General features: G+C 38.6%; 1 protein-coding gene across 3 annotated transcripts in view; it reads left to right on the top strand.

Moving 5' to 3' along the window:
- The first annotated feature begins 709 nt into the window (after positions 1–709).
- Ppp2r3a (protein phosphatase 2 regulatory subunit B''alpha) overlaps positions 710–15,199 on the top strand; it is a 164,568-nt gene continuing 150,078 nt past the window's right edge. Inside the window, exon 1 of one of the 3 annotated variants that reach the window (XM_047564958.1) lies at positions 710–841. The gene's annotated coding sequence lies outside the window, so the exon portion shown is untranslated. Of the gene's footprint in view, positions 842–977; positions 1,376–15,199 lie in introns of those variants that run through there. The other 2 variants (XM_047564957.1, XM_047564959.1) reach the window with 2 other exon arrangements.

The raw sequence follows: 15,199 nt of genomic DNA, 5'->3' as shown, positions 1-15,199 counted from the left end.
AATTCTGGGGAAATTTCCATTTTACAAATGTATTATGGGAAAGGACACAATCGTGGGTCAGTGGGTTTTCAGTTTTTGAGGCAGTTACTAGGCGGGCAATTTTGCAAAGCCCTCTCAGATTGAATCCTCCCGGTTCTTGATGAGGTTTTATTTTGAGCCAGAGCACTTTACGTGGTGTAAAAATTGGAAAGTGGTTATGTCAGAATAATTCATTCAGTTGTGCATTGGTTTAATATAGCTTTCTGTGTTGGGGTTACATTTAACAATAATTATTTTTAAATATCTTTCAAAATTCATATAACTTCTTGGACTGAGCCGAATGTGGCACAGGTGCTGGCCAACGCGAGCACCTGAGATGTGAGGATTGTCTGACCAGCGGCGAGGGCTGCCCTCAAAGGGGCCCAGCGGCCTCTGAGGAGGGCAAAACAACTAATGACGATAACAACAACCATAATAAAAATGACAATGGCAATAGTAGTAGTAACACATTTGAGTAAGAGCCTCGCATCAGTCAAATAATAGTAACACTAAGACTCGCGTCTCGGCCAGGCCGCCATGCAGGGGCGTGCTCCGGCTGCGACAGCGGCGGCCCTCGCGGCCCCCTTCCAGCCCCCACCAGCCTGGAGGGGCGGGGCCTGGAAGGCGGGGCGGGGCGCTAACCCTCCGCGGAGGGTGGGTCGAGCGGGAGGAGGCGGCGGCGGGTGGCTGGGCGGGGCGCACTCGGGCCTCAGCTCCTCACGCGCCGCGTTTGCATCTCCGAGCCCGCGCCGCGGGGTGCCCTGGCGGCGAGTGTCGCCCGCTAGCTGAGGCAGCCGCCGGAGGAGGAGCCGCGGGTTCTGAGGTAGGCGCGGGGACGCCCGCCGTGCGGCCTGCAGCCCTCGGCGCCCCCGGCCGGGCCCAAAGGGTAGCGAAGCCGGGGGGCGGCGCGCGGAGGCCGGAGCGGGCGGGGCCGGGCCTGGGGGCGGGGACCGGCCTGGCCGGAGGGACAGCAGAGCGAACCGGGCTGTGGTTGCGGTGACTCCGGGCAGTGCGGGCACCTCTGCGCACTTGCCGGGGCCCGAGAGTGTGGAAAAAGCCTGGCCCGGGCGCCGGAGGAGGAGGAGGCCGAGAGGCCGGCGCCTCCCACTTTTCGGGGCTCCGGGGCCAGTTCGCCCGCACAGTCCTCGGGAACTTGTTAACAGGAAAGCTTGGCAGAGACGCAAATGCCAACGTTCTGGAAGAACTGAGAGTCACGTCGTTAGGCGCTGAGGCTTTATTTTCCTTCCCCGCCCCCTGCCCAACCTCGGCCCGACTTGGCCAAAGAAGGATGTGTCACCAGCTCGGAGCCGCGGGCGGGATCCCAGCCCGGCCCGGAACTGGGGTACCTGAAACAAAGGTAAACGGAGGCCGGGCGGACCTCGGCATTGCTCCGCGGCCGCGCTCGGAGCGCCTCGGTGGGTCTCTGCCGCGGTGACCCTCCGCCGCCTTGGAGGGGCGTTCTCCTGGGGGACCTCAATGGAAACCAGCTGGCCGGGCTTGGAGTTGATGTTGCAGCCGAACTCTCTTGTGCACACATTATTTCCATTCCTCCCACTCTGGTTAAAGCCTAAGGAAATTTTATCCCGCTGAATAGTCAGTAAATGTAGGGGGAGACAAATTGCCGTTTGTAAATTGTAAGGTATTTTCTTATTAGGAAGTGGTCTGAAAACAAAATAAATTCTTAACACGTAAGCAGAAAGAGTGATTTGTAGTGCTTTTCAAAATCAGAAAAAGCATTCCTCCTCAAATCTTCATTTATGTACAAAACATCCCCCGCATCTATGGTGCCAGGCATTTTTCTTTGTTCTTCCTTAGTGTCAGGCCTCAGTTTCTTGTAAACAGAGAGAGCACTCAGCACCGAGACCCTAAGAATTGCCATACTAGGTCAGAGTATGGGCGTCCAACTTAGCTCAGCTCAGCAGGCAGCAGGCTTGTGTTGTAGTAAGACACAGGTTTTTTTTTTTTTTTTCCCTTCTTGATATCATTAAACATCTAGATTTCTTTCAGTAGTCTCCATGACTTTTACTGAAAGCTTTTTTAAAAAATCTACAGATTTCTAATTTACACCCACAATTTAATCAGTTTTTGTATCCAGATGACTTTCTCATCCATTCTGGCAGAACTTATACCGTGATGTACTTGTGGGGGGAAAAAAGTTGACTATTTCGTACAACTTTTATATTGTAAAAGTATAAACTCATAAATCCAGGACAGAAAAACAAAAAAGTTTTTTGTTTTTTGTTTTTTTGTTTTTTTTAAACAAAGCTTTAGAGAAGTCTTTACCAGGGTCAACATTTGCTTTTGAGCTCAAAATTAACTTTACTAACAACCTGAACATTAAGCAGTTAATGATTTATTTATACTCGTTAGTATTTGCATACTTTAAAACTCAGCTTAACATTCTGGAGAGTGAAAGGACTGTTTGACTCTATCTTGGTCTGAACTTATTTGGCCTTAAATTTTTATTTAGCTGAAACCAACTGAGAGAATGGAAGTTTGGTTAAGAAGAAGGGAATAAGGAAGATGGGTAATTTTGGAGTACATGGTACTAGGTGGGGGTAACTGTTCAAATCCTAACTTTTCTTTTAAACTCTTCAGAGATTCCTTGTTAGTTCTGACATTCCCCAGTGATCTATCTGGCCCCTGCCACCTTTCAACACTGAAGCTTTTCTGGACACATACCCTCAAGACCCCCAAACAAAACAAACCCACAAATTCTGGGAGAATTGACCACCCTCTTGAATATTCCTCTCCTATAAATCAGGATTCTCATCTGTGGTACAATTGACATTTTAGACCATATAACTCTGTTGTGGAGGGCTGTCCTGTACAGTATAGGATGCTTAGCAGCATTCCTGATCTTTACTTAACTAGATATCAGTAGTACTCCATACACTGTTGTGATAATCTAAAATACCTCCAGATATTGCTAAATGTCGCCTGGGAAGGGGACAAATTCACTCCCAGTTGAGAACTACTGTTCTAAACCAACGGAATGCTAAGTTAGGTCTGGGAATATGGTGGTAAAAGCAACAATGTGGTCTCAGCATTTCTAGACCTTATAGTCTAAAGAAGGTGACAGATGTATATATGAGTAATTGCAGTAGCCTCATTACAAGTATGTTAAATTCTGGGAGGAGAAGTACAGGTTACTTTGAATACTTAAAACAGAGACTTAGTTTGGAAACTAGGGAAAGTTTCCTTGGAAAAGTAACCTTTGAGGTGGACTCTGAAGGATAAATAGGAGTTACTAGGTAAAGCTTAGAAGGACAGTATCCGAGACAGAAGGAATGTGCATGAAGGTCCTGTGGCAGAAACAGCCTTTTCTGGGAATCCAGAACCCAATGTGACTGGAGCATGGAAAATGGTGGGGCAGGAAGATACAAAATGAAGCTGGGAAAGTAGATGGAGGCTACTTGTCAGTGAGTCTCAGCCAGCCTGCTCATCAGAATCACTAGAGGTACTTAAACAGTACGGGTGCCAGGGCCTCCTCCAGTCCCATAGAATGTCTTCTGTGGGTCCTGCTGGCCCCCACCAGCCGGCATTTCCCCCCATATCTTCCAAAGTATAACCACTGATGCTAGTTTTATAGTCATAGACACTTTTAAATGGGCATTCAAGCACATGCTGTTCTGTTGTTTACACAAATTGTAGTATGCTGTGTATTCTTTTTTTAATGATGTCTTGAGAATCTTTACATTTTGATGTATTATTTCCTTATTTTGTTGAAGAACTGTATAATTCACTGTATGATTATACTACAGATTATTTAACCACCACCCTGACATTCAAGTGATTTTTCAATTTATTACAAACAGTACTGTGAGTATGCCAATTCATATGTTATGAATATTTTTGTGGGATAAATTGCTAGAAGTGGAATTGTTGGGTCAATTAAGTGTGTGTGTGTGTGTGTGTGTATTTGCAAATACTTGTATTCCTAAATATTCATTCTGGTCATAGGGGAGAGAAAGGTTTGGAAGGAAACAAAAGTGAATATGAGTAACAACTGACCCTAATTTAGGTTACTGGGGATAACTTGGAGAGAAAAACTGGTAGCTGGGACTAAGGTGATATAGCAGTGAAGTTGGAGAAAAATACAGGTATACAGGAGATATATTTAGTAGGTATAATTGATAGGATTTGTTGGTTGATGCGGTACAAGAATTGAGGGAGAGAAATAAGTTCCTAGGATAGATCTCTCAGAGTTCTGGCTTGTCCAGCCAGGTGGATGGTGAAATTGTTCCCTGAGGTAGAGAACATTTTAGGGATACTTTTGGGTTTACATAACACTTCATTCACATTGGGACACTGAGACTTTTTTTTTTTTTTTTGCAGTGCTGGGGATTGAACCCAGGGCCTTGTGCTTGCGAGGCAAGCACTCTACCAACTGAGCTATCTCCCCAGCCCGGGACACTGAGACTTTTAAGAATAGGTGTTACAGGCATTGGAAAGGGCTGAATTAGAGGCACAAGTTTGTAGGTGTAAATTGAAGGATGTGGGTGAAATTACCCAGGGCAGAGGTTGCAGATCAGAAGCCCACCACACTCTCTGGCTAACAGATGTGTTTTGTTTTGCCCATTCAGTGGTTTTGTTGTTTCATTCTGCGTTAGTTGCCAATACTTTAAAATTTGAAGATTTCCCATGAAAATCAAGATTTGAAGCTTCTTTTTAAAAGTGAGAAGATATGACACTCTTAAGCTAGCTTTCCCATATGATTGGAGCTAAGTCACAACTAATCCCAGCTGCTTTTCAAGTCAGTACAAAGCCCACAATTCCCTAAAACTTAAGCCTGACCTGTTTTGCTGATTTACTTCTCTGATTCTATGTGCTTTTGAGTGTGAGATTCTTGGTCAAGGGAGAGTATAGAATAGTGATTTTCATCTTGGCTGCACATTAGGATCACTGAGTGATTAAAAATCACTAATGCTGGGGTCCACCTAGCAAGTTTCTCTTTCTGTCTACTTGGTCTGAATTGCAGCCTTGGATTTTTAAATGTTCCTCAGATGATTTCACTGAGCAGTGAAAGTTGAGAACCTCTGACAGATTAGTAAGAGAAGAGGGCTCAGGCCTAATTTGGTAGAAAAGAATAATCCAGGGACGGATTATATGGTCCAAGAGGTACAATGGGATGCCACCTTGCTTGAAGTTTAGGTATGTGAACTTAGCTGAATACACTCCATTGTATTTTTAATTTGATGAGAAAGAACCAAGTTTGATTTGCATACATATAGGTATGCTATACTTAATGGTCCACTTAAAAGACTTTCTGGAGTAATTTAAACTATTCTTGATTTTTGCCTTAGATACTTAAGAAACTAATTCTAGTTGACGGTAGGTTCTAAAAGGCAAAGGAAGAGAGTATTTCACAAGAGTCCTCAAGCAAAGATGTAGACTGAAAATCTGTTGACTTTAGCAAGATGTGATCTTTGACTTCAGTAAGAACTGTTCTCAATTAGAAGAGGCAGAAACCAGATCAAGGTGAATAGGAAATAAGAACTGGGAATAATGAATATTTGAAAAATCATTTCTCTTTTAAAATTTTATTATTATTATTATTATTTTATGTGCTGGGGATTTAACCCAGGGTCTTGCGCATTCTAAGCAATTGCTCTACCACCTTAGCTCAGTTCAAAAACCTAGGTTTGCCCCAAAAGGTGGAGTACTGCAGAGGGATTGATGTCCTGCATGTTTATATGGCAGATGCTCAATCTGTTGGTTACCCACACACTACTTCAAATTTTTCAAGGAGGTAGCTCAGTGGTGCCTTTGTCCCATCTTAGAGGGGGCTCTTGCTTGTGTGTGTTTTGGAGACTTTGTGTTTTTCACTGAGAAGATATTTTGTCAGGACCCTTGAAACTCCTGAAGGGGCTGATTAGAACCTAAGTCTCTTGTTTATATGGAAAGCCATAGAGTGCCTAAAGGCTAACAATGATCTGGGCTCCAGTGACCTGACATCATCCTCTATTGAACTGATGAACAAAGACCAGATTGTTGGCTTGTTGAAAATGGAGTACTTGGCTATATTAGGGAATGTGTATCTAACTGTCAGATTTCCAGCTGTATTTTTTTCCAGTTAACTTGATATTGTAGCTTGATTTTTCCAATTGCATGCATATAAAATTTCTTATACTTTGAAATCTTTATCACTGTCTGTGACTGAAAGGTATAAACTGGAGGTATAGGCTCTTAATTGAGCTTGGAGAGAAGAGCATTGAACATACTGGTTTCTAAAAGGTTGTATGAATGTTGTTACCTTGAAGACTCAGAGTGAGTCTTGGAAGGATTATTATGCATATTGCCATAACCATTCTGTCTCTTATCACTTTTTGCCTCATCAGCTGCATTAACCTGCAGGAGGTTCATGTGTGAGACAATGCAAGAAAGTTCAGGGATGAAATGAGTGGGTTATGACAGCCTTAACCTAATCCGAGCATTAATCCACTTGAATAGATTAACTGGGTGATAACTGAAGGCAGGTAGAATGTGGCTGGAGGAGGTAGGTCATTGGAGGCATACCTCTGGGATTTAAATTTTATATATGATGAGGGGGTTCTTTCCCTATATGCTTCCTGATGTGATGTCCTGAGCTGCTTTCCTCTGCCACACTCTTCTACCATGATGTTCAGCCTCACCTCAACTCCAGAGCAATGGAGTTGGCCATCTGTTGACTGATAACTCTGAAACTTGAGCCCCAAATAAACTTTTCCTCTTCTAATTTTTCTTATTAGTTGAAAACATAAACCTGACTGCTATACTATACTCTTGCAAACAGGAGATCATCTTAAAGGTTAATCATAACCACTATTGATTTGTCAATTAGGTAGATGATAGTTAACTTCTGTATAAAGGATGACTTAATAATGTGAATAGCAGCCTTACCTCCAAGGTGGTTTGTATTGGGAGCCCATTGTAAGAAAATAATTTTGTTTGGAAACTTGTATGTGCTTGGGCAGCAGTGGGAAATCTACTTCAAGTACAGTTCGGTACCTTTTCTGAATGTGATAGATGGAAGGAAAAGTCCATTGCCCTTGTGGTTTAGAGCTCCTTTAGTTTGTGGAGGATGCAGAATGACTGAGTGGGCAGAAGACATAGAGTAAGTTTTTGGATACAAAGCCTAGGTTTATCAGATATGAGCTGTGTGATTAAATTGGGGAGGTGGGGTTGGGATGTAATTAACCATTTTATCAGTGATTTTTCAGTATGTTCATAATATTGGGCAACCATCGCCACTGCCTAATTCTGACATTTTTATCACCCCAAAAGAAAACCCTGAACCCATTAAGCAGTAAGTTCCCATTTCTTTCTCCCCCTAACAACCACCAGTTTGCTTTTTAGCTCTATGAATTTATCTATTCTAAATATTTTATAGAAACAGAATCATAACATGTGACTTTTTTCTGGTTTCTTTCATTCAGTGTAATATTTACAAGTTTCATTTTTGTCTTAGCATGTAACAGTACTACATTTCTGGATGTATCACATTTTGTTTATTCATCAATTGATGGGCATTTAGGGTGTTTACACCTTTTGGCTCTTCCAAATAGTGCCACTAAGAGCATTTGTTTACAGGTTTTTGCTTAAATACCTCTGTTTGATTCAATTTTTCATGTATGAATCTAGGATTAGAGTTTTGGGGTCATAAGGTAAAAAGTTTTTGAGGAACCACCAAACTTTATAGCAGTTGCATCATTTTACATTTCTAACATCAGTATTTAGGAATTCTAGTTTCTTTACATTCTTGAAATAGGTGTTATTTTCTGTTTGGGAGTGTTTTACTTTGTCTTGTTTTGTTCTGTTGGTTGTAGTCATCTATCCTAGTGGGTATGAAGTGGTATCTTACTGTGGTTTTCATTTGCATTTCCCTAGTGACTTAATGGTATTGCATACCTTTTCATACATTTGTCAGCCATTTGGATATGTTCTTTGGAGAAGTACCTATTGAAGTCTTTTGTCTGTTTTTAAATTGAGTTGTTTTGTTGCTGAGTTGTAAAAGTTGATTATGTATTCTGGATATTAGACCTTTATCACATATATGATTTGCACATACTTTCTCATACATTGTGAGCTGTATTTTCACTCTTGATAGTGTCCTTTGCATGAAACTTTTTGTTTTTCCTTTTGTTGCTTATGCTTTTAGCATCATGTATAAGAATTCATCACCAAATCCAAGGTCATGTCAGTTGACCCCTTTTGTTTTCTTCAAGTGTATAGTTTCAGTTCTTGCAGTTAGGTCTTTGACCCTTTCGAGTTCGTTTTTGTAGGTGAGAGTAGACCACACTTTGCTTTGTCTCTGACAATCTCTCCCACCACTCTTTCCTGTTCTTGCCTTGTCCCAGTCCTAAACACTACCTTTTTCTTCTTCTAACAAGCAGGTGTGCTCCTGACCCAGGATCTTTGCATTCTCCCTCATAAAACTTCCTCCTTCATTTCTCTCAGGTCTTTGCTTAAGTTTACTCTCCCCTTCAAACTCTGCTTTGGGGCACTCTAAGGAGTCTAAGTATTCTTCCTACCCCACCCCTCAAGACAGAACACTTGAGGCTATCCCATTTCCCTTAGACTATTCCACTTCCTTTTATTTGATTATTCATCTTTACACTTTCATTTGAGCAGGGTCCCTCCAGTTAAAAAAGTTTTAAACTTCTTGTCCATGAGATCAGAAATTAAAAGCTAAGGATTAGTGGCTATGAATGGAAATGTCATTAAGGCCTTCAAAACCATACCAAGGGACGTTTATTCTTTCCATCTGGTAGATCACAGGCATAGTCCCTATTTTACAATCCTGGGGGTCAGCCCCAGTATACTGCTATTATCAGTGCTGATGAACATGATGCTTCTACTATGACATATCCTCTCGAAACCCCTGTGGCACAGATGTTAACATTTTGTCTTCTCTTAATTTAGTTCTATTAGCAGTCTTGGTATTCTGCAGATCTGGTTAGAACTTCTTTCCTATGGTTAGCCTTCCTAGTGAGTGGAGGCCCATCTGGTACTGGCAGTATTGGGATCCAAGCATTGAAGACAGTTGGTCACTTGTGTTACAGACAGTATGTTGATTCTACTGTGGAATGCCCTAGACCCTAAAGAAAAGAGTGGACCACATCCAGTGATATTGTCTCCAAATAGTAAGTTCAGAGGCTTTATCTGGTTTGGCATTTATTTCTCAATCTGTCTGCAAATCTGCTGGCCTTCATGCAGGCTTTCTGGTAGGTTCATGTTGTTACAGACTGGAATGGTGGTTGTTTTGATTTGTTATCTTAAAAGACAATGCATTATTTCTATTGAATTTTTAACCAGACAGCTATTATATAAATAAACTTTCTTCACCTCTTCTCTTTTCCTAGATGAGCTAATTTCCTAAATGACAAGTAGATAAATTAATGTAACTTCAGACAGTGGTAGTAGTACTATGAAAAACATAAAGTGGAGCTGTTCCCTAATGTTGAACACTTGTGTTGTCTATATTTTCCCTATATTAAACATTACAGCAATGAACATCTTTGTTCTCTCGTGCAAATGTAAGAATGTTTATATTGCAGAGTCTGAAAGAATTTCTGAATTATGTAATCTTATAATCACAATTTTAATAGATATTGTCAAATTGGTTCCCAGGGTATCTATACTAATATAAAATATATAATATGTAATATAACTAATAATATGTTTCTGGTTTTTCAATAAAATATTTATATTTTTAATTATACTAGTAATAGTCAGTATATTCTCTTTGTTAAAAAAAATTAACATAAATCCTCATACCCTCGCCAGTTTGCAAACTTTGTCTCTTAAATAAAAATTTTACAAAATGGTACAGTATCTCCTTGTTTTAATTTTTATTTCCCTTTTTATATTTTTGACTTTACACATAATAATTTTATATGTTTATGGGATACTTGTTCTGACATGTGTTTTCAATGTGTTATGACCAAAGTTGAGCAATTGACATGCCCATTACTTCAAACATTTATCATTTCTTTGTGGTTGAGAACATTTGAAATTTTCTCTTAGCTATTTTGAAATGTACAGTATATCATTAACTATGGTTACCCTACTGTATAATAGAACACTGTGGTTGATATGTTTTCTAAAGTTTTTGATCATTTGTTGTTTCTTTTTCTGTCCTGTGAGTTACATAGCAGAAACTGCTAGTTACCTCCTGTTTTCCTCTTTTCCTTCATTTTTAGTAATAGGAACCCCAGCTTTTAGCCAGGTCTATTGCTTCCTATCCAGAAAACTTGGCCTCCATTAGATTTAAGTATACTATTAGTAAGTTTTAGCTAGTGGTTTAGCAGAAATGTTAGATGTGACTCTGAAGAATTTTAATGGAGGAAAGGCACCCCTTCTTCATTCCTTCACCTCTTCTGTATATTTGAACACACAATAATCGGAGCACTAGCAGCCATCCTAGACCATCAGGATCATCAGGTAGGTGAGCCAGAAAGCCTGGTCTCCACACATTTGGTGGAGCCACACTAACCCTCACCTTCTTTTGCATGAGAGAGAAATTTAACTTTCACCTTGTTTAATTACTCTTGTGTTTGTTTTTTATTATTTGTAGAATAACACATACTTGTCTTTTTCTTAGTTGTTTATATTCTAGGTACTCACTTTTTATTGTAGAAGTATCATATTTTCCTCCAGTCAGGCAGTTCTCTCCTTTTGTTGTCTTTTTTGTTAAATCATTTTTAATTTTGATATCAAATTTGGCCTTACTGGCTTTTAATTTGTGAACTTTTTTAAACTGAATTTTTTTTTTACAGACTGCATTTTGATTTATTGTATACAAATGCGGTACATCATTTTGTTTCTGTAGTTGTGCATGATGTAGATTCATACCATTCATGTAATCATACACGTATATAAGGGGAATGGTGTCTGTCTCATTGCATCATTTTTCATACCTGCCCTCACTCTCATTTCCCTCTACATAAAGTTCCTCCATTAATCTCTCATCCCCTACCTCCATTATATATCATCATTCACTTATAAGGGAAAACATTAAACTGACATTTTTAATGAATGTGTTTTCCGCCCAAAATATATAAACATGAAATCTTACTTTTTTATTACTTTTGTATATTTTTAAATTTAGGTCTTAATTCCCAAATTTATTTCTGTGAATAGTGTCGGGGGTGGGGAGAGTGTTCAAATGACTGTCCATTTGGAATAATTTTTATAATAGCTAGCATGTCAGTTATCAGTTCACAAATTTCTCACATACATATAAGTTGGTTTTAGAACTCTAGTCCCATTAATCATTGTTTCTGTGCCATTATTACATTTTTAATTACCTTGCTTGATCTGTTCCATCAGATGACTCTTTATTTTCAGCCCTCCTGCTCTCAAATTCTTTACTCTCTGTTCAGTCTCTATACCATTCCTGACTTTTTGGTTTGGAATCCCTTTATGCCTTCCCTTTAACTTTCCAAAGTTGGATTTTGCCCTCAACTCTGCTTTCCCTACAGATTTCAGTATCATCTTCCCCATCTCCCCAAACCCTACCACTCACACACATATTTACATCTCTTATTATGATAGTGAATAAAAATTTTACTGCTGAAATTGTGGTAACAGAGCCCCACTAGAGGTGGTAATTCAGACTTTTTTTTTTTTTTTGATTGGTTTTGTTTAGTTAGGTACTATTCTTGAGCCCCACAAGACCATTTATTTTACCTGAAATCATCTGTCTTAGAGACAGATAAATACTTCATGCATTCTTCCAGTGGGCAAGATCAGTGCAAAAATGATCTAATAATCTTAGCTGTGATAAGACCTCACCAAAGATACAGTCAAGATTGGTTAAATAGGGATGGGGTTGTAGCTTAGTGGTAGAGCGCTTGCCTAGCATGTGTGAGGCACTGGGTTCAATCCTCAGCACCACATAAAAATAAATAAATTACTAAATACGTAAAATAAGTAAATAAATAAAGGTCCATTGACAATAAAAAATGTTAAAAAAAAGAAGATTGCTTAAATAGAGGGCATCAGTGGAACCTGAAATAGGATACGAAGGAGCTAAGCAATGGTTTATGTTGAAGGTCACATCTAAGAACTATGAAGGGTCAGTTTAAAGAAATCTACATTGTCTTATGTGAAAATATTTTCATTGGACTTTTGCCCTCTCGCTCTACCCCAGTTGAGGATCTGACAATTCATACATTAAGAAGATATTATTGAATTTCCATTTTTTGCTGTGAACTGGCCACACATTGGGATATGAGAATGAATAAATTGTAGTGACTTTCTGACTCATCTACTTCTGCTTTTCTGACCCATCACACTGCCATCTGAATCCCATCACCCCCTTCCCGAGAAACTATAGCAGCATTATAAATGCTTAATACTCGATGAATAAATAGAAATTATTTCTAAGTTTTCTTTTCTGTTCAATGACTCTTTCCATTGAATCTTTGTTTTGTATTTAGGTTTTCTCCTAATTGAATTTAATGTTTTACTTTTTCGTTAAGTTTCTTTAAATTGTTTTTTCTTGCACTGACATTTGTATTCTTTCACATTTAGAACCTACTGCATTTTCCATTTCCCTCCTGTTGATTTAATCTCACAGGTCACTTGTTTTTTGTTTTTAATTGAACTTTATGCTTGAATTTACAGCATGTTTTATAAATAATTCTATTTCTGGATATGATGCTATTTGTGAATATGCTTTTAATTATGTCCCAGTTTGTTTTATTATGAACAAACTCATTGTCTTAATTATACTTAAGAAATTCAATAATATAATCTGAAATTCAGATAGGTAACATTTAGCTTATTCATTGATTTTTAAGTCTAATTCTGACTTTTACTCCATTAACTTTATCTGTTATGATTTCATTTTATATAGCTATTTTATGTGTCAGTTTCATCATTCTCTAATATGTTTATTGGTTTTCAGCTTTCCAAAACACAAAATTGGAATTTTTAAAAACACCTTTTTTATGTAGATTACTATAACAAATTCAGTGTTTCAATAGGCTTTCACTCCTTCCCTTGCTCCCTTCCTTTCTTCATTCCTCCTACTAAGATTTTTGAGGCAATTCCTGTTTTAGAAGTTGAGAAACTTGGCATTATGAGAGGGACTCAGGTACTGAGTCCTAGCTCCTTTAGCTTTCATATAGACTTGGCATAGGATAAAAGAATGGTTGATGTTAGAGAAACCTGAACACAGATCACAGTTCTTAAAATTTCTTAGTTATACAAACAAGTTTTTAAACTTCTCTCAGCCTCAGTCTCCTCATCTGTGAAATGGAGATAGCACTTAGGTTCAGTGTTGGCATAAGAATTTAATTAGATCATACATTTAGATGCTCAGCACAGCCAGATATGGGGTCACATGCTTGTAATTCCAGCTTCTCAGGATACTGAGGCAGGAGGACACAAGTTCAAGACCAGCCTCAGCAACTTAGTGAGACCCTGTCTCAAAATTTAAAAAAAAAAAAAAAATTTTAAAGGACCAGGATGTAGCTCAGTGGTAAAGCACTCCTGGGATCAGTCCCCAGTGCCACCAGAGAAAAAAAAAAAAGCTCAGCATACCCCTCATTTATATAAATACAGTCATTGTATCACATAATGATGTTTCAGTTAACAATGGACTGCATATACAGTGGTGATCCTAATAAGATAATGGATAATATTCCACTCACAGTTTCTTTATCCAGTCATCTGCTGAAGGGCATCTAGGTTGGTTTCACAATCTAGCTATTTGAATTGAGCTGCTATAAACATTGATGTGACTGCGTCACTATAGTATGCTGATTTTAAGTCCTTTGGGTATAAACCGGGGAGTGGGATAACTGGGTCAAAAGGTGGTTCCACTCCAAGTTTTCTGAGGAGTCTCCACACTGCTTTCCAGAATGACTGCACCAATTTGCAACTCTACCAGCAACGTATGAGTGTCCTTTTCCCCCACATCCACGCCAACATCTATTATTGTTTGTGTTCTTGACAATAGCCAGTGAGAAAAGAATGGAGGAACTTTAGATTACGTAGAGGGAATTGAGGGCGGGTATGAAAAATGGAAGAGACAGACATCATTATCCTATATGTTCATGTATGATTACACAAATGATATGAATCTACATTGTGCACAACCATAGAAATGAAAAGCTGTACCCCATTTGTGTACAATGAATCAAAATGTAGTCTGTAAAAATAAAAAATAATTTAAAAAAAGAATGAATGAGTAAGCAATGTATTTCTTCTAAGGACAAAAAGGAAATACATTATTCTCACTTGTTGGTATTGAACATGAAAGTCTTCAAGACAATATTCCTCAGTAAGAACCTGAACTGTTTTGCTCATGGATATGTGATGATCTTTTCATTGTTTTATGGTATTTATGTATCAAAATTTACTTACTACAAAAAGAGCTGTTACATTTACATTCCTATTAAAATTTCTAATAGTTGTTTTTTTTAAAAAAAGATTATAAGGAGTGAAAAAATTCCTATTATTTACTGTGTACATAGCTGAAAAAGAGACAAGAGAAAAAGGAAACTTCAGGAGAAGAAAAAGTACTCCCAAGAAAATTCACAGTGAATAGTTTAGCAGAAACTTTTACAGATCTCAACATGCTCCTTAAAAAGTTTAAAAACATATTCCCCAACACCAAAAGGTTTTTATTAATAGAGAGGGATATTCAGAGTGCATTATCTGCTTGTAAGCAAATCTATGATGGAAAAAAGAAACAAATCAAGCAAACCACATGGATATACTTCTGATAAGAGTGACACCTCCTCAAGAAGAGCCTCAGACGGATCCTTGAGGAGGGATTCCAGAAGTCAGTGTTATCAGAGGAGAAGACAGCTTCGTGCATGTTATTGTCCCTGAAGACTTTCCAGTGGGATAAGATGTGGAGGTGGAAGACAATGATACTGATGATTCTAACTTTGTATAGGCCTAGGCTAATGTACGTGTTTGTGTTTTTACTTTTAACAAAAAAAAAAAATTTAAATAGAAAGCTTATAGAATAAGGATATAAAGAAAAATAATTTTGTACTGTACAATGTTTCATAAAGTATTACTATAAAACAGCCATAAAGTTAAAGAGGTTTTAAAGAAAAAAGTTTTAGTAAGCTGTTTAATTTATTATTGAAGAATTCTTAATAAGAAATGTAAAGGGAAAAAATAACAGAATGAATCAAACAACATTACCCTATGTAAATTTATGATTACACAAATG

The sequence above is a fragment of the Sciurus carolinensis genome, chromosome 9 (assembly GCF_902686445.1).
Source record: "Sciurus carolinensis chromosome 9, mSciCar1.2, whole genome shotgun sequence".
NCBI classification, from domain to species: domain Eukaryota; kingdom Metazoa; phylum Chordata; class Mammalia; order Rodentia; family Sciuridae; genus Sciurus; species Sciurus carolinensis.
Note: the sequence above shows the minus strand (reverse complement) of the source record. Positions and strands in the feature narration are given on the sequence as shown.